Source organism: Cherax quadricarinatus, chromosome 82, assembly GCF_038502225.1.
Source record: "Cherax quadricarinatus isolate ZL_2023a chromosome 82, ASM3850222v1, whole genome shotgun sequence".
NCBI lineage: Eukaryota > Metazoa > Arthropoda > Malacostraca > Decapoda > Parastacidae > Cherax > Cherax quadricarinatus.
The window spans coordinates 17,903,619-17,924,080 of NC_091373.1; the positions used below are offsets into that span (position 1 = coordinate 17,903,619).

At 40.0% G+C, this 20,462-nt stretch overlaps 1 protein-coding gene across 9 annotated transcripts in view; it reads right to left on the reverse strand.

The window, feature by feature from the left end:
- The window catches only part of LOC128702897 (nuclear receptor coactivator 1), an 852,422-nt gene that overhangs the window by 38,570 nt on the left and 793,390 nt on the right, over positions 1-20,462 (reverse strand). The window lies entirely within an intron of this gene.

Sequence of the window (20,462 nt, forward strand, 5' to 3'; positions counted from 1 at the left end):
TGTGTGTGTGCGCACGTGCGTGTACAAAACGAGCCACAGGGGAGGGGTGGAAATCTTTAGCTCAAGTACTTTCACACTTCTCAGTGCATCATCAGGAGCTGTACAATGTTGCAAGGGCAGCAACAGGAGAAATAGGGTAAGTTTTTCAGAGTATGGCAGCATGGTGGCACCAGCCTCTGACTGAGGGAGAGAGGCCAGCAGAATGCAAACCACACACCAGTCTTCCCAAACCCCACCCCATATGGGGTCGGGTGGGGTAGGCCCCACAGTTTGCAGATAGCATGAGGTAAAATAACTAGGAGATAGTTAACAGTTAGCCCTAAGCTTCTAACTGCTGGGAACAGGTCATGTGACATAAGAAGTTACATTACAATAGTGGATCATTTACATACAGAGTGTAGCTATGTGAACAACCTTCTAAACTGGTGAAATAAAGGGAATAAATCCCTCATTTTGTCAACCAGTGTCACAGAACATTCTAGAATGTTCAGGAAATACTCTCAGTGTCAATTACTAGGTCTGTGTGAATTCTCCTGTTCAGGCTTTTCTTTCTTATAATAACCAGGCAATTCCTGATTTTTTTAACACCATTAATATCATTATTATCCACTATCATCTACTAATATCATTATCATTATAATATTACTAACAACCTAATTCAGTAAACCACTAAACTAGTTGCAATCACCATGTTGCAGTCAACTATGTGTACCTTGCATTACTGTACCTAGACAGGTTAGGACCTCAATAGGTCACTCTGCCTCTCTCTTTTGGGCTATCCTAGAATGATTGCACATGTGCACCCATACCTAAATGAACCCCCATGCCTACTTCCTTACTACTGATGTTATATCACTCAGGTTGCAGTCTGTATTGCAGCACACCACCTAGAGGACCTGTAGCATTGCAATACCTGTATGAAGTAGTAGATGAGTGGGTTATATTGAGAGTCACGGCAGACCTAACATATTAAATATCAATGTTCGCAAAGGACTTAACAAGATGTTATATATTATACCGACATTCACGACGGGCATACCATAATGTTCAGTTTGTAGACTCACCGAACATAACCGAAACATCATGAAACCCCCTGGCATTAGGAGCAATCCTGCACTTTTGTATAACATTGTTGTTTAAGGCTGTGCACAACAGAATCCACTAAATAACTATCGAGTTTGTAAAGCCCATAATTTGAGTTATATATAGCATTCCTATCATGTTTCAGGAGAAAGGACTCAATTATGTCTCTTGCCATGATGGAACTGCACCCGACCCCATGTGGGGTGGGGTGTGAGGGGACTGGTGTGTGGTTGGCATTCTACTGGCCTCTCTTAATCAGTCAGAGGCTGGTGCCACAATGCTACCATACTCTGAATAACTTACCCTATTTATCCTGCTGCTGCCCTTCCAACATTGCACAGCTTATGATGATGCACTGAGAAGTGTGAAAGTACTTGAGGTAAAGATTTGCAAAGGTGGCTTGTCTTGCATAGTTAAGATCGCCTGTCTGTGATTGTTTTGCATATGTATGTATGTATGTATGTATGTATGTATGTATGTGTGTGTGTGTGTGTGTGTTTGTGTGTGTGTGTGCGTGTGTGCGTGCGTGTGTGTGTGTGTGTGTGTGTGTGTGTGTGTGTGTGTGTGTGTGTGTGTGTGTGTGTGTGTGTGTGTGTGTGTGTGTGTGTGTGTGTGTGTCTGTGTGTGTGTGTGTCTGTGTGTCTGTGTGTGTGTGTGTCTGTGTGTCTGTCTGTCTGTGTCTGTCTGTCTGTCTGTGTGTCTCGTGCCAAATAGGTAAAACTGGTCAATTATCAAGAACTCATTTAAAATTACGTCCTTTCTAAAATTTTCACTTATACATTTAAAGATATTTTTTTTTCATTTATGTTAACGTAAAAATTAATAACTTTGTACCAAAAGAACCTTAAAAACTTACCTAACCATATTATAACAAGCCCAATTTAATTTAGCCTAATCCAACTAAATATATTTTAGATAAGTTTACAATAATTTAATAATAAACAAACACAATGAAATACATAAATTCTCGCTTGCCTTATTCGGCAAGAAGAGCATTGCTATTAAAGCCAAAATCACAAGTTTTACCTATTCAGCATGATTATTTATATGACTATTCACATTATCAAGGAACAATAAAAGTAATGCATCAAAGGAAGGCATATAAAGGGTCTAGACCACACCTCACTATCACATTCCACAATAAAGCAACACTTGACGCGCGACTCATAAGAAAGAGAACACTGCAGCAGGCCCACTGGCCCAACTAGACAGGTCCTTCACACAACCCATGAACAAACTATTCTACCTAAGAATTAAGAATTTTAAAATTTATTATTTGTCCATAAATGGATCTAATTTGTATAAATTAGATCGATTTATAATTAATAGAATTTGGGAAGAATTTAATAATTTTTTTTTTTTTTCAACAAGTCGGCCATCTCCCACCGAGGCAGGGTGACCCAAAAAAGAAAGAAAATCCCCAAAAAGAAAATACTTTCATCATCATTCAACACTTTCACCACACTCGCACATTATCACTGTTTTTGCAGAGGTGCTCAGAATACAACAGTCTAGAAGCATACACATATAAAGATACACAACATATCCCTCCAAACTGCCAATATCCCAAACCCCTTCTTTAAAGTGTAGGCATTGTACGTCCCATTTCCAGGACTCAAGTCCGACTATATGAAAATAACTGGTTTCCCTGAATCCCTTCACTAAATATTACCCTGCTCACACTCCAACAGATCGTCAGGTCCCAAGTACCATTCGTCTCCATTCACTCCTATCTAACACGCTCACGCACGCTTGCTGGAAGTCCAAGCCCCTTGCCCACAAAACCTCCTTTACCCCCTCTCTCCAATCCTTTCGAGGACGACCCCTACCCGGCCTTCCTTCCCCTATAGATTTATATGCTTTCCATGTCATTCTACTTTGATCCATTCTCTCTAAATGACCAAACCACCTCAACAACCCCTCTTCTGCCCTCTGACTAATACTTTTATTAACTCCACACCTTCTCCTAATTTCCACACTCCGAATTTTCTGCATAATATTTACACCACACATTGCCCTTAAACAGGACATCTCCACTGCCTCCAACTGTCTCCTCGCTGCTGCATTTACCACCCAAGCTTCACACCCATATAAGAGTGTGATGATACATTAATAATACATTGATAATACATTGGACAAATAATAAATGGATCTAATTTATATAAATTAGATCCATTTATAATTAACCCTTTCAGGGTCCACAGGCCCTCTCAGAGACTTGTTCTCAGGGTCCCCCAAATTTCAAAAAAAAAAAAAAAAAAAAAATTCTTATGAAAAGATAGTGAATCTTTTCCCGATCATAATGACACCAAAAGTATGAAATTTGATGGAAAACTTATGGAATTATGCTCTCGCGAAGTTAGCGGTCTTGACGATGTTTACGCATCAGCGATTTTGCCACTTTGAGCCCTATTTTCAGCCAATTCCAGTGTACTAGTCAACAAAAATCATACCTATTTCACTAGAACTCCATTTTTTCTATCGAATGAGCACAAGAAACCACCCATTTACCGATTTCAACTATCCAATACAGTGGTCAGAATTTAGCAATTTTGCCAATTTCACACAAATTTCAAAAGATGCCAATTTCCAAATAGGGTCCAGAATAAACAAGAAAGACATTCCTGGCACTAAAATAACATTTCCTCTGTTCATTAGTCATGTCCCCACGCCCCTCTTACATTCTTTTGCTTTCCATTTTGAATTTTTATTCTCACAAAAAATAGAAGATTTACTGTTATGCAGACCACTGCATTAGTGTAGAAATGGTATAAATAATATTAGACTCACCAGTTGACGTGTACTGGACGCTTAGCATGATTTGTTTACTTTTGAACTTTGGTAAAAATCAAACATTTCTGCTACTTTGAGCTCAATTTCAAGGTACTTTTCATTGTAAAACCAGTCAAAATCATCTCAATTTCTGTAACATGTCTTCCATTCTATCAAGTGAGACCATACGAAAATACAGTGCAAAGTCGCTGTTTTAATCAAAAAACACGGTCAAAGTTTTTTTTTTCTCATTACACACTGTGTGTTGCAGGATTTTTTTTTATACTGCGCACACTGACCACATGGGCCCATTCTTTCATATGTAGGCCTACCAGCTTTCTCTCACTAGATTTGAAGGTGCTAGGATTTATGAGTACTAGTACGTCAAGGACCTAGGCACATAAGCCGAACTAGTACGGCCAAAACCCTGAAAGTGTTAATAGAATTTGGGAAGAATTTAATAATACATTGGACAAATAATAAATTTTTAAATTCTTAATTCTTGGGTAGAATAGTTTGTTCGTGGGTTGTGTGAAGGACCTGTCTAGTTGGGCCAGCGGGCCTGCTGCAGTGTTCTCTTTCTTATGAGTTGTGCATCAGGTGTTGCTTTGTTGTGGGATGTGATAGTGAGGTGTGGTCTAGACCCTTTATATGCCTTCCTTTGATGCATTACTTTTATTGTTCCTTGATAATGTGAGTAGTCACGAAAGCGCTTGGGATTTCTCTATTCTTTCACAGTGGTTGTTTTGCATACGTATTTTTAAATCACCTGTTTACTGTCATCTTATTGCATATATATATACACATATATACACATATATACACACACATACACACACATACACACACACACACACACACACACACACACACACACACAAACACACACACACACACACATATATATATATATATATAAATATATATATATATATATATATTATTGTAACCACAAACGAGTGGTATTGATCAATAACAACACTGTGCTAGCCATGAATTTGAACCCATGTTGTACTGGCCTGCCTCATGGTAAGCGAGAACAACATGACGTTGGGTGGTCCTGTGGTTTAAAGCGTCATGCGGTTCTTGCTTACCATGAGGCAGGCCAGTACAACATGGGTTCGAATCCTTGGCTAGCGCAGTGTTGTCATTGATATATATATATATATATACAGTATATAATACAGTATATATATATATATATATATACAGCAGGGCCCCGCTTTATGGCGGTTCGCTTTACGGCGTTCCGCTAATACGGACATTTCAAATTATGACCAAAACTCGCTATACGGCTCCCCCCACCTGTCTTTCTAATATGGTCACAGCTGCCCACCGAGTTTGTTTACATTCTCCCTGAGCACATCTCCTTATTATGTCTGGAAACTTTCCAAAATTTCAAGTGTTTTAAAGTTATTGTATATTTTATATGTATTGTACTTGATAATTAAACTTGTGTACACCTGTACCTAAATAAACTTACACACTGTGCTGGCATGTAGGTACACATTAAAATCACTAAGTCTCTCTACTCTTGATGCAATAATAATAATAATAATAATAATAATAATAATAATAATAATAATAATAATCTCTTAGGCGCATTAATGTCACATATTACGTTAATATAGACATTTCCCTTAATCTATCTATGATATTTTTTACAAAATTATATAAGAAACACATTATGTAACACACAAACATGATACATGCACCCACAGTATAAAAATTTATACAAATATATATGAGATGTTTACCAAATGGTTTGTAGAAGTGTCGGAAGAATTACGTTTTCTCTAGCCCGTCACCTGTTACTAGGGATAACTGTAGAAAAAATATTCCTTTCGTATACCTTCACTTTATAGCTATAATTCTGTACTAACTTGTACACAGTGTAAGAGTATTTGTTTCGTGATTTAATTATTATAATAATAATAAAAATATTATAAGGTAAAAGTTTCTCACTTCTCAGCTATTAGCTGCCCCTTAGTGGTATATTTTCGTATAGTTCTTATGGTTGTATTCTCGTTTTTGTGGTCTCATTTGATAGAATGGGAGATATATTACAGAAATAGATATGATTTTGATTGCTTTCATGATGAAAAGTACCTTGAAATTGAGCTCAAAGTAGCGGAAGTGTTCGATTTTTGCCGATGTTCAATGAACTTTGTGTAAGTCAAGTTGGTTAATTTTATTAAGTGTATTCTAACCTAACCACTCTGTAATCCGGCAAACTCGGTAATCCGGCACACTACAGGTCCCATTGATGCCGGATTTGTGATGGTGGACCTCTGTGTGTGTGTGTACTCACCTATTTGTACTCACCTATTTGTGGTTGCAGGGGTCGATTCATAGCTCCTGACCCCGCCTCTTCACTGATTGCTACTAGGTCCTCTCTCTCCCTGCTCCATGAGCTTTATCATACCTCGCCTTAAAATTATGTATGGTTCCCGCCTCCACTACTTCACTTTCTAGGCTATTCCACGGCTTGACTACTCTATGACTGAAGAAATACTTCCTGTGTACTCACCTAGTTGAGGTTGCGGGGGTCAAGTCCGAGCTCCTGGCCCCGCCTCTTCACTGATCGCTGTGTGTGTGTGTGTGTGTGTGTGTGTGTACATATATATATATATATATTTATATATGCAAAGCAGCCACTCTGAGAGAGTGGGGGGGTTCCGGGCGCTTTCGTGACTGCTCACATTGTCAAGGAGCTGTGAAGGTGGAGCGTTCAGGGAGGCTATGTGGGGGGTCTGGCCAGCGCCTCGCAGTCGGATCCCACAACGGTTGAGCACGTGACGCGCTCCGACCAGACTTGGATGGGTCCTTTGCGCAACTCACCCACAAACTGTTCTACCAGGGAGAATTTGGAAATTGTTATTTGTCCAGTGTATTGTTGAACTCTTCCCAAATTCCATTAATTATAAGTGGATCTAGTTTGTATGGACCAAGGGAGATATTCATGTTATTGTCGGGACTGCTTTTTGTGAAACGGGATTCAATTGTATTCCTGTCGACCGTGGGCTTGCTTGATGCTGCTTTCTCAACTTTTTGAAAATCAATTGGATGGTTAAAATCTCTTACAATTGATTTTCAAAAAGTTGAGAGGGTGGTGTCGAGCGGGTCCGTGGTCGGCGGGAATATGGTTGAATCTTGTTTCATGGAGGGCAGTTTTGACAATAATATGAATGTTTCCTTTGGTTTATGTAGATTGGATCCATTTGTAATTAATGGAATTTGGGAGGAGTTTGGTAGTGCACTGGACAAATAATAATTTTTAGGTTTTCTTGGGTAGAGTGGTTTGTGGGTGAGTTGTGCAGGGGACCTGTCCAAGTTGGGTCGGCGCGCGTCATGTGTCTGGCCGTTGTGGGATCTGATTGTGAGGTGCTGGCCGGACCCCTTATGTAGCTTCCTTGGATGCTTTGCTTTCGTGGTTCCTTGATAATGTGAGTGGTCGCGGGAGCGCTTGGAATTTCTCTGTTCTTTCAGAGTGGTTGTTTTGCATATTCTGAAATCACCTGTTTACTGTGATCTTATTGCATATTATATATATATATATATATATATATATATATATATATATATATATATATATATATATATATATATATATATATATATATATATAAAACCCTTGTAGGTTTAACACTTTTTTTTATAATAATAATATACGCACATACACGATCGAAACTAAGTACAGTAATACCCTGAGTTTTTCTCCTTAATCCGTTGCGGAAGGTCAGATGAAATCCAAAATGGACGAAAACCGAAGTGTAATATTTCCCATAAATAATGTAAAGCCAATTAATCCGTTTCCGATACCCAAAAATATTAACAAAAATTACATTTTATAGAGAATAAGTATAGTTTTACGTACAGTAAAGAATGAGGAATAAATGTAAATGACTAATTTTAATGATAAATGAAGATTGCATACCTTTATTGAAGGTATGCAATAAAGGTATGCAAGGTATTGCATACCTTTATTGTTGGTGTATGGAAGAAGGCAAGGAGGAAATGGGAGTTGAGGTTATTGTTTGGAAGGGGATTCCAGCTCCATAAGGACTTCGGGTATCAAAGCCCTATCCGGGATTGCTTCCCTGCTTTGTCTTTTACTGGCACTAAGACCAGCTTGAGAGTCACTGCACCCGTCACACAAAAAATCTGTCCAGAGAGGCATGTTTCTGGCATCTCTTTAAAACTTGCCTAAAATGGGACAAGACATTGTCATTGAACATGTTGCAGATACAGCCTGCAACAGTTTTGTTAGGGTGATAATTCTCTGGAAAACTTTGCACCTCACTCCACTTTGCACAAATGTCCTTAATCACTGAAGAAGACACATTCTTCCCTCTCTCTACCTTTCAAGGCAGGTGAAATTGCCGACCTAGAAAATGTACAGAGAACCTTCACGGCACGCATAACGGAGATAAAACACCTCAATTACTGGGAGCGCTTGAGGTTCCTAAACCTGTATTCCCTGGAACGCAGGCGGGAGAGATACATGATTATATACACCTGGAAAATCCTAGAGGGACTAGTACCGAACTTGCACACGAAAATCACTCACTACGAAAGCAAAAGACTTGGCAGATGATGCAACATCCCCCCAATGAAAAGCAGGGGTGTCACTAGCACGTTAAGAGACCATACAATAAGTGTCAGGGGCCCGAAACTGTTCAACTGCCTCCCAGCATACATAAGGGGGATTACCAACAGACCCCTGGCAGTCTTCAAGCTGGCACTGGACAAGCACCTAAAGTCGGTTCCTGATCAGCCGGGCTGTGGCTCGTACGTTGGTTTGCATGCAGCCAGCAGTAACAGCCTGGTTGATCAGGCTCTGATCCACCAGGAGGCCTGGTCACAGACCGGGCCGCGGGGGCATTGACCCCAGGAACTCTCTCCAGGTAAACTCCAGGTCACAAACTCTTACAAATGTACATGATTGAACTAAAACTGGACACGTATTAATACCGTCTATTTCGCCTGACCGAGTGATCGTCCACAACCTGTTCAGTTTGTTTGTTTACGCTGTCTGAGCTCGGTGTATCATTAAATATTGTATATTACGTTAATATACACATTTTCATTAATCCATCCGTGATATTTTTTTCAAAATTATATAATAAACACGATACATAACATAAATACATAACAACTTATGTGTAGAGAACCTAGGATAACCCAAAAAAGTCAGAGTGACTTACTTCCATTGCCTTCACTCAGAGCATCGTTTCTTCTCAAAATGATGTTACATGAGAATGGGAGTGTTCTTCTTTATTTATTCTACCGTATCAATGTAGAGACAACCTGTACACAATGTAACTTGTACACAAACCAGACGTGTACACTGTTTACAAAACTTACCTTCGCCTGGTTTGTTTACATAACTCTGCGCCTGTCCTCTCTCATGCACTCATTCTTTCTCTCTGGTATGGTAGCCTGGCTGACTACCATACATACCACACTTGATTTTTTACAATAAATACTACTCATCTCACCCTATATTTTAAGGTAAGTAATGAGTGAACTGTATATACATTTTATCGCTCTGGGATGCTTAAATATCATAGAATAGTATGTGTGGGTGGGTTGGCCTGGTATGGTAGCCTGGCTGACTACCATACATACCACACTTGATTTTTTACAATAAATACTACTCATCTCACCCTATATTTTAAGGTAAGTAATGAGTGAACTGTATATACATTTTATCGCTCTGGGATGCTTAAATATCATAGAATAGTATGTGTGGGTGGGGTGGCCTGGTATGGTAGCCTGGCTGACTACCATACATACCACACTTGATTTCTTACAATAAATACTACTTGTCTCACCCTAGATTAAGACTATAAATATTTTAAGGTAAGTAATGAGTGCACTATGTGTGTATTGTACTTTTTTATTGTTTTTTTGATGCCTGGTTCTATTGCTAACATAATATATGTTAGTGTAAACTTGTTATCTAGTGTTTGTATGCATTTGTAAGTGGAAAAAAAGGGTGTTCCACTTTACGACGGTTTCCGCTTTACGGCGGTAGCCTGGAACCTAACCCGCCATATAAGTGGGGCCCTCCTGTATATTATATTTATATATATATATATATATATATATATATATATTTATATATATATATTTATATATATTATATTTATATATATATATATATATATATACCTCCTGTCAATTAGCAAGAACTATAAAATTAAGTATGAAATTTTCTTTTATACGTTTAAAGATATATTTCTTTCATTAATGTTAATGTAAAAATTTTTAAATTTGCACCAAAAGAGTCTTAGAAAACTTACCTAACCTTATTATAACAAGAACAATTTATTTTAGCCTAACCCAACTAAATATATTTTAAATTCGTTTACAGTAATTTAGTACTAAACAAACACAATCAAATATATTTTTTTCGTTAGGTTCAGAATGATTTTGGCGAAATTATTGCATATACAAATTTTCACTTGTCCTATATGGCAAGATGATCGTTGCTATTTAAGCCAAGATCGCAAGTTCTGCCTATTCGGCACGACATATATATATATATATATATATATATATATATATATATATATATACATATATACATATGAATGAATATTATGAATATTATACATACATATATAGATACACACCTGTATATGTACATATACAATATTTTTTTTTTTTACATCCTGACTGTCAAGTCATCTACTAAGGTAAGGTACAGTAACCCAAAGGAGTAAATACATTCACTATCACTCATTTAACCCTTTGACTGTCGCGGCCATATATATACGTTTGCGAGGTACCGTGTTTGACGTATATATACTCATAAATTCTAGCGGCTTCAAATCAGGCAGGAGAAAGCTAGTAGGCCCACATGTGAGAGAATGGGTCTGTGTGGTCAGTGTGCACCACATAAAAAAAATCCTGGAGCACGCAGTGCATAATGAGAAAAAAAAAACTCCGACCGTTTTTTTTAATTAAAATGCCGACTTTGTGGTCTATTTTCGTATAGTATTTGTGGTTGTATTCTCGTTTTCTTGGTCTCATTTGATAGAATGGAAACTATATTATAGAAATGAGGGTGATTTTGATTAATTTTACTATAAAAAAAACCTGGAAATGGAGCACAAAGTACAGGAAATGTTTGATTTTTGCCGATGTTCAAAAGTGAACAAATGATGTCATTGTCCAATAAATGTCCAAATAGCCATTCTAATACGCAGTCATGAATGGGTTGATGTAATTTTTACAATTATTACAGTATTGCAGTAGTCTGCATAACAGTAAATCTTCTATTTTTTGTTTGAATAAAATTTCAAAATAAAAAGCAAGAGTAATATCACAGGGACCTGGAGACATGACTGATGAACAAAGAAAATGTTATTTTAGAGCCAGGAATGTCTGCATTGTTCATTCTGGACCTTATTTTGAAATTGTCGTATTTTTTAATTTTCGTGAAATTGGCCAAATTGCAAATTTCTGACCATGTTATTGGGTAGTTGAAATCGGTAAATGGGCAGTTTCTTGTACTCAATCGATAGAAAAAATAGAGTTCTGAAGAAATAGTTATGAGTTTGGTTGACTGGAATAACGGAATTAGCCGAAAATAGGGCTCAAAGTGGGCGAAATTGCCGATTTTTAAATATCGCCGAAGTCGCTAACTTCGCGAGAGCGTAATTCCGTCAGTTTTCCATCAAATTTCGTTTTTTTGGTGTCTTTACAATCGGGAAAAGATTCTCTATCATTTCATAAGAAAAAATAATTTTTTTTTTTTTCGAATATTTTGCGACACCAGAAGCAACTTCAGGATTTGGCCCTTCGACAGTCAAAGGGTTAATAACCATCTTGTCAGAAGTGTGCAAACATCACAATTCTAATACAGTGGACCCCCGCATAACGATCACCTCCGAATGCGACCAATTATGTAAGTGTATTTATGTAAGTGCGTTTGTACGTGTATGTTTGGGGGTCTGAAATGGACTAATCTACTTCACAATATTTCTTATGGGAACAAATTCGGTCAGTACTGGCACCTGAACATACTTCTGGAGTGAAAAAATATCGTTAACCGGGGGTCCACTGTACAGTCCAATTTGCAGCATCTCCACCCTCCTTCAGGCACTGTACTTCCCACCTCCAGAATTCAAGTCTGGCTAACTGGTGTCCTTGAATCCTTTCATAAATATTACCTTGTTCATGCTCCAACAGTACACGGTCTTAAAAACGCTCATCTCTAGCCACACTATCCAGCTCTCAAAACCTGATCTTTCTATCAATGCCAGATTTATACACCCTCTTAGTTATGCTATTCTGTTTCATCCCCCAGATGCCCAAACCATCTTAACAACCACTCATCAGTCCTTTGAAGATAGCTTCAATTTCTAATTTCCATGTGCTGAATTCTATGGACATAATTCACACCACACATAGCTCTCTAACAAAACATTTCCACTGCCTTCAGCCACCTGTTTGCTGCAGTGTTTAAAGCCCATTCCTCACACATATACGTACATATATAATGTATGTATTGGCACTATACAGTAGAGCCCCACTTTACGGTGTTCCACTAATATGGACATTACAAATTATGACCAAAACTTGCTATATGGCTCCCTCCACCTGACTTTCTATTATGGTCACCATGCGCCACCCAGTTTGTTTACATTCTGCGTGAGCACATCTCTCCATTATGTCCGGAAACTTGCCAAAATTTCAAGTGTTTTAAAGTTATTTCATATTTTGTATATACGTACTCTGATAATTATACTTACACACAGTGCTGGCATGCAGGTACACATTAAAATCACTAAGAGTGTCTTATTAGTCTTGAGGATGTCATATTAATAATGATAATAATAGTACAGTGGTCCCTCGATAATCGTTGGGCTTGATAGTTATCCTTTTCGGAAATCGTTGCGTTATTTTCATCCAAACATTGGCTTGCAAATGGTCGGTTGACTCGCTAATCGTCGTTCGTCCTGGACACGTACTCATGGCTCTGAGCCGCCTCGGCCTCCCCTCCCAGCCAGTGTGCCATTGTTTACCAGTGAGCGACGGTCCCCTCACTTGTTCATACGAAATATTTCATAATATTCCATTCATTTTAGTGCTTGCAAGTGCTAAATAAACTACCATGGCTCCAAAGAAAGCTCCTAGTGCCAAGCCTTTGGTAAAGGAGGTGAGGAATATGATTGAATTTAAGAAAAACATCATTGAACAATATGAAAGTGGCGTACATGTGGCCGAACTGGCCAGGATGTATAACAAGCCCCATACAACCATATCTTCCATCATGGCAAAGAAAAAGGAAATCAAGGAAGCTGGTGTTGCTTGGAGAAAATTGTGGCCAGATTGTGTCCACAAGAGGGGTTTTGAAGGGTTTGTGGCTGACCCTGATGAGTCTTATGTCAGTTGTGAAATCTATTGTGGCATTGGGGAGTTCCATGGGGTTGGATGTGAGTTTGGAGGATGTGGAAGAGTTGGTGGAGGACCACAACGAAGAGCTAACCACTGAGGAGCTGCAAGAGCTTCAGCAGGAACAGCAACAGATTGCAGCTCAGAATCTTGCTGCAGAGGAGGAGGAAGAGAAATGGAAGAAGGTGCCTTCTTCAGAAATTAAGGAGAATTTTGAAATGTGGGGTAGGATGGAAAGATTTATGGAGAAACATCACCCTGAGAAGGATGTTGCAAGCCATATCGGCAACTTGTACAGTGACAGAGTCTTGGCCCATTTTAGGGAAGTTTTAAAGAGACGCCAGAAACAGGGCTCTCTGGACACTTTTTTTGCGAGATAGGACTCCAGTGGCTCTCAAGCTGGTCATAGTGGCATTAAGAAACAGAGAAGAGAAGTATGTAACCCCAGAAAAGGACTTGGTACCTGAGGTGTTGATGGAAGGGGATTCCCCTTCCAAACAGTAACTAATCCAATCTCTCTCCTCCTCCAGTCTTCCATACACTAAGAAGAATTGCCAATAAAGGTAAGTGTTATGCTGTTACTGTTTCATTCATCATGTCCCATTGTATTGTTTATGTACTACATCTATATTTCATGTAAAAAAAATTTTTGTTTTAACCCTTTCAGGGTCCGTCCCGTAGATCTACGGCTTCACGTTGAGTGTCCAAACTGTAGATCTACGCCAAAATTCTAGCACCGTCAAATTTAGCGTGAAAACGCTCATAGGCCTACATGTGAGAGAATGGGTCTGCGTGGTGGGTGTGCACCATAAACAAAAAATCTAGGCACCCGCATAGCATTGTGGGAATGCCGGCTCAGTTACCCTTGTTCACCATGCCTCGTCGCAAGGCAGCTCTCACTCCAAGGAAAATTGGGACTCTCCTGTTCTTATCTGATAGTTCTGACAGTGATGGAAGTGGAAATGAAGACGAATTCTTTGGCTTTGATCAGTTAGTGACTGAAAGGAATGACCAGGATATCGATAATAGTGCAGAAAACCCTGACGATCCTCAACCTTCTACCTCTGGTGTGGGCACTCGTCAGTCACGGTCGGTTGTACCTCAACACGAGAAAACTATTATTTTCGCATGGCCAGGCCCCTGACTTCAGTAATGATGATGATAGTGATGTGGATTGTGATTTTATTGCTCTTGACGATCATTCGAGTAGTGATAGTGAGGAATCATATTCACCAGTGAAGTGTCGGTATGTACGCTGCCGCATGCGCTCGGGTAGTGTACCCTATGCTGTGCCCAGGGGATGGAGTACATCCCGTGGCCCTACACCAGGATGATGTGGCTACACTTGGCATGGATAGACCACAGGCATCAGTAGATGGTGGTAGTGGTGATGGTAGTGCCACGACTATGCGTGACTCACCAGCCCAGGCTGGGACCCACACTGCTAACTCCGCAGTTCAAGGACAAAGTGGAGCGTCAGCCACCAGCCCACCACAGCCACAACTACCTGCACAACCAGCCTATGATGTCCAGTATCCACCAGGAAACCATATCTGGGATTGGCAGCAAAATCCCAATTTTGTTCCCAAGCCCCACCACTTTGATGACTCTGAAAGTGGAATTCTACCAACTTGTCCCCTTGGAAACACTGCAAATGAACTGGAATTCTTTGAACTATTCTTTGACCAGCCATTGATGGAAACTATTGTTGATTACACCATGGCAAATACGATCATATCACCACAGTCAAGACTACACCGGTGGAAAGAGACGACTGTTGCAGAAATGTATTTGCTTTTTGCAATAATAATGCTTATGCCTCATGTCTATAAGCATAATATAAAAGCATACTGGTCCACAGATCGGCTAATTTCTACCCCGGTCTTCAGTGAAATCATCCCAGTGAACAGGTTTATCTTACTTTTATGTATGTTGCACTTCTCTGACAAAACCAGGCCTGACAGAAGTGACAGGTTATACAAGATTAGAAATGTTTTTATGTATCTCAAACAAAAGTTCAGCATGTACTTTTATCCATTCAAGAATCTTGTAACTGACGAGTCTTTGATTTTGTTCTAAGGTAGGCTGTCATTCAAGCAGTATATACCGAGCAAGAGGAAACGCTTTGGTATAAAACTGTTTGTACTCTGTGACTGTGACAGTGGCCTGGTATTGGATATTGTTGTATTCACGGGAAGTAAAACATTGAAAGATACCAAGATGTTATTGGGTATCTCAGGTGACGTAGTGAGAAGCATGATGGCACCTTATCTTGGTAATAGGCATACATTATACAGTGGATCCTCAACCAACGATGGCATCATCTAACGTTAAATCCGACTAGCGATACATTTTAATGCAAAAATTTTGCCTCGACTAGGGCTAAAAAACTCGACCAACATGATTCGTTCCGTCTGAGACGCGTCCACTTGTGGCCAGTGTCTACAAGCCAGCCAGCCACCACGGTCCCATCCAAACACACAATCGGAACATTTCATATTATCACAGTGTTTTTAGTGATTGCACCTGCAAAATAAGTCACTATGGGCCCCGAGAAAGCTTCGAGTGCCAACCCTACAGCAAAAAGGGTGAGAATTACTATGGATATGAAGAAAGAGATCATTGCTAAGTATGAAAGTGGAGTGTGTGTCTCCGAGCTGGCCAGGTTGTACACAAAACCCCAATCAACCATCGCTACTATTGTGGCCAAGAAAATGGCAATCAAGGAAGCTGTTCTTGCCAAAGGTGCAACTATGTTTTCGAAACTGAGATCGCAAGTGATAGAAGATGTTGAGAGACTGTTATTGGTGTGGATAAACGAAAACAGATAGCAGGAGATAGCATCTCTCAAGTGATCATGTGTGAAAAGGCTAGGAAGTTGCATGAGGATTTAATTAGAAAAATGCCTGCAACTAGTGGTGATTTGAGTGAATTTAAGGCCAGCAAAGGTTGGTTTGAGAGATTTAAGAATCGAAGTGGCATACATAGTGTGATAAGGCATGATGAGGCTGCCAGTTTGGACCAAAAAGCAGCTGAAAAATATATGCAGGAATTCAAAGAGTACATAGATAGTGAAGAATTGAAACCTGAACAAGTGTTTAATTGTGACACTGACAATATTGTGAAACACTTTAGGAATGTCATAAAGGAATGGGAGGTACAGGCCTCTATGGACAGGTATGTTGTGCGACAGAGGTCCAGTGACTCTCAAGCTGGTCCTAGTGGCAATAAAAGAAGAAGGGAAGTAACCCTGGAAAAGGACTTGACACCTCAAGTCCTAATGGAAGGGGATTCCCCTTCTAAACACTAACACCATCCACAGTCTCCCCTCCTCCCATCCCATCAATCATCACCAGATCTTCAATAAAGGTAAGTGTCATGTAATTGTACATGTCTTCTTCAGTTTGTGTGTATTAAAATTAATATTTCATGTGGTAAAATTTTTTTTTTTCAATACTTTTGGGTGTCTTGCATGGATTATTTGATCTCCATTATTTCTTATGGGGAAAATTAACTCGACTAACGATAATTTTGATTAACGATGAGCTCTCAGGAACAGATTAATATCGTTGGTCGAGGGTCCACTGTATACCGATAACTGGTACACAAGCCCATTACTCAGTGATTTCTTGCGAGTGAACAAGACATGTATGTGGCACAGTGCGTTCTAATCATAAACATATGCCCAGGCTCAACGCAGGTGCTCGTGGTGATGACATGCAGGTGTTTACTGCCAATGACATCATGGCATTACGGTGGCATGACAAACGAGATGTCACATTGTTGACAACCATTCACTGTAATGAAATGCAAGACAGTGGCAAGTTGATCGAGTGACTAATGAACGTATTCGAAAACCAGTGACAGTGATTGATTATACACAAAACATGCGTTTGGTTGACAAATGTGACATGCAGATTGGCTTTGTTGATTGTGTTCGTCAAAGTTACAAGTGGTACATGAAACTTTTCTTCCATCTCATGGACATTTCAATGCTCAATGCATATAATATGTACCAAATGAAGACTGGCAACAGACCACCGTATGGTGAATTTTGTTTGTCTGTTGTCAGACAACTCATAATGAAGTACCAGGTAACAACACCTGCTATACAACAAGGACCTCGAACTCCTCAGGATATACCCAAGCATTTGAGGAGGGAAGGTGATCATTTCATAATACAGCTTCCTTCAACTCAGAACAAATTTGCTCAGAAGAGATGCATCGTCTGTGCACAAACAAAACGACAGCAATAAAGGTGCAAAGACACTCGGTTTATGTGTGAGGAATGTAAGGTACCTCTGTGCATGGTGCCTTGTTTCAAGGAGTTCCACAAGCTCCAACAGTTCTAAAACCATGTCCAGTGATTGTAAATGTGTAAATATATGATAGAACATTAGTATTATACAAGATTTGTGCATGTTTATTGTAATAAACAACAGTGGTAAACAATAATATGATAATAATGTTAGTGTGGTTATTGTGTTCAATACAGTGAGTTTATATATATACATTGGAACCTCAAAAATCGAATGTATCACATCGAACGTTTCGAAAATAAAACCATTTTTTCGGACAAACTGTGTCCCTATTATCGAATGCGCCCCTATTTTCAGACCGCCGGGTATGGGACCTGTCCGCTGGCCCGCTCTGTCCGCGTCCCCACGCAGGCGCCGTGAGCAGTCTAGCTTTGTTTATGCTTGAGTGAACACTAACCTGTGATCTCATTCACACATTTTACGATTATTTAATTGTGTTTAGTGCTTGTGGGGCTGTGAAATAAGCTGCCATGGGCCCAAAGAAACTTGCTAGCGGTACCCCTGTGGTAAAGAAAGTAAGAAACACCATAGATTTGAAGAAGGAAATAATACAGAAGTATGAGATTGGAGTGAGAACTGTTGAGCTTGCCAGGATGTACAGAGGACTGTGGACAGTTATTTTGTGAGACAGAAACAGAGGACTGTAGACAGTTATTTTGTGAAACTGGGGCCCACTGACTCAAGCTGGTCCTAGTGGCATTAAAATACAGAGAAGGGAAGCAACCCCAGAGAGGGCTTTGATACTGGAAGTCCTCATGGAGGGGGATTCTCCTTCCAAACAATAACCCCAACTCCCTCTCTCCTCCTCCCTATCTTCTAGATGCCATCACCAATCTTCAATAAAGGTAAGTAAAAATGTTATTTTATACAGTGGACCCCCGGTTAACGATATTTTTTCACTCCATAAGTATGTTTAGGTGCCAGTACTGACCGAATTTATTCCCATAAGGAATATTGTGAAGTAGATTAGTCCATTTCAGACCCCCAAACATACACGTACAAACGCACTTACATAAATACACTTACATAATTGGTCGCATTCGGAGGTAATCGTTATGCGGGGGTCCACTGTATTACTATACATAATTAAAGACTATAGCATTTGTCGTGTGTATGTAAAACTGTAATTAATCTCAATAAAATGTATTTTTTTTGTGAATATTTTTTGGTTTCTGGAACGGATTAATTGTATTTCCATTATTTCTTATGGGAAATACTGCTTCGAATTTCAGACTTTTCGAATTTAGAACTAGCTCCTGGAACGGATTAAGTTCGAAATTTGAGGTTCCACTGTACAGTGGACCCCCGGTTAACGATATTTTTTCACTCCAGAAGTATGTTCAGGTGCCAGTACTGACCGAATTTGTTCCCATAAGGAATATTGTGAAGTAGATTAGTCCATTTCAGATCCCCAAACATACACGCACAAACGCACTTACATAAATACACTTACATAATTGGTCCCATTCGGAGGTGATCATTATGCGGGGGTCCACTGTACATTATACAGTGGACCCCCGCATACCGCACGCATCGCATACCATACAATCCGCATACCGCTCGCTTTTTTCGCAAAAATTTTGCCTCGCATACCGCCCAAAAACCCGCTCACCACCCTTCGTCCGAGACGCGTCCAATGTGCGGCCTGAGCCATGCTCACATGTTCCGCCGGTGGCATTGTTTACCAGCCAGCCTCCGCGGTAACATCCAAGCATACAATCGGAACATTTCGTATTATTACAATGTTTTTGGTGATTTTTTCTGGAAAATAAGTGACCATGGGCCCCAAGAAAGCTTCTAGTGCCAACCCTACAGCAATAAGGGTGAGAATTACTATAGAGATGAAGAAAAAGATCATTGATAAGTATGAAAGTGGAGTGCGTGTCTCCGAGCTGGCCAGGTTGTATAATAAACCCCAATCAACCATCGCTACTATTGGTGGTACAGCTGCTGCTGCTGCTGTACCACCGTCAGCTGCTGCTGCACTGTCAGCTGCTGCTGCTGTTGTACCACCGTCAGCTGCTGCTGCTGTTGTACCACCGTCAGCTGCTGCTGCTGTTGTACCACCGTCAGCTGCTGCTGCTGCTGTAGTACCGTCTGCTGCTGCTGTAGCATCGTCTGCTGCTGCTGTAGCATCGTCTGCTGCTGCTGTAGCATCGTCTGCTGCTGCTGTAGCATCGTCTGCTGCTGCTGTAGCATCGTCTGCTGCTGCTGTAGCATCGTCTGCTGCTGCTGTAGCATCATCTGCTGCTGCTGTAGCATCGTCTGTTGCTGCTGTAGCATCGTCTGTTGCTGCTGTACCACCGTCAGCTGCTGCTGCTGCTGTAGCACCATTGTTGGTGTGGCTTATTGAGAATACCAAGAAACAATTAACCCCAGAGGATTTGCCACCCAGGATAACCCAAAAAAGTCAGTGTCATCGAAGACTGTCTAACTTATTTCCATTGGGGTCCTTAATCTTGTCTCCCAGGATGCAACCCACACCAGTCGACTAACACCCAGGTGAACAGGGAAAAATGCCTGGAACTAGTGCTCATATTGGTGAATTTAAAGCCAGCAAAGGTTGGTTTGAGAGATTTAAGAATCGTAGTGGCATACACAGTGTGATAAGGCCTGTTATGGAAGAAAATGCCCAACAGGACCTACAGTACTCAGGAGGAAAAGGCACTCCCAGGACACAGTGTCTCATCAGTCATTGCTGCATCTTCAATAAAGGTAAGTGTCATTTATTCTTCATTTAGTAGAGTAGTACATGCACAATATATATTGTGCATGTACTACTCTAGTATTGTGCATGTATCCTTCTCTTTGTGTGTAGGAAAATGTATATTTCATGTGGTAAATTTTTTTTTTTCATACTTTTGGGTGTCTTGCACGGAT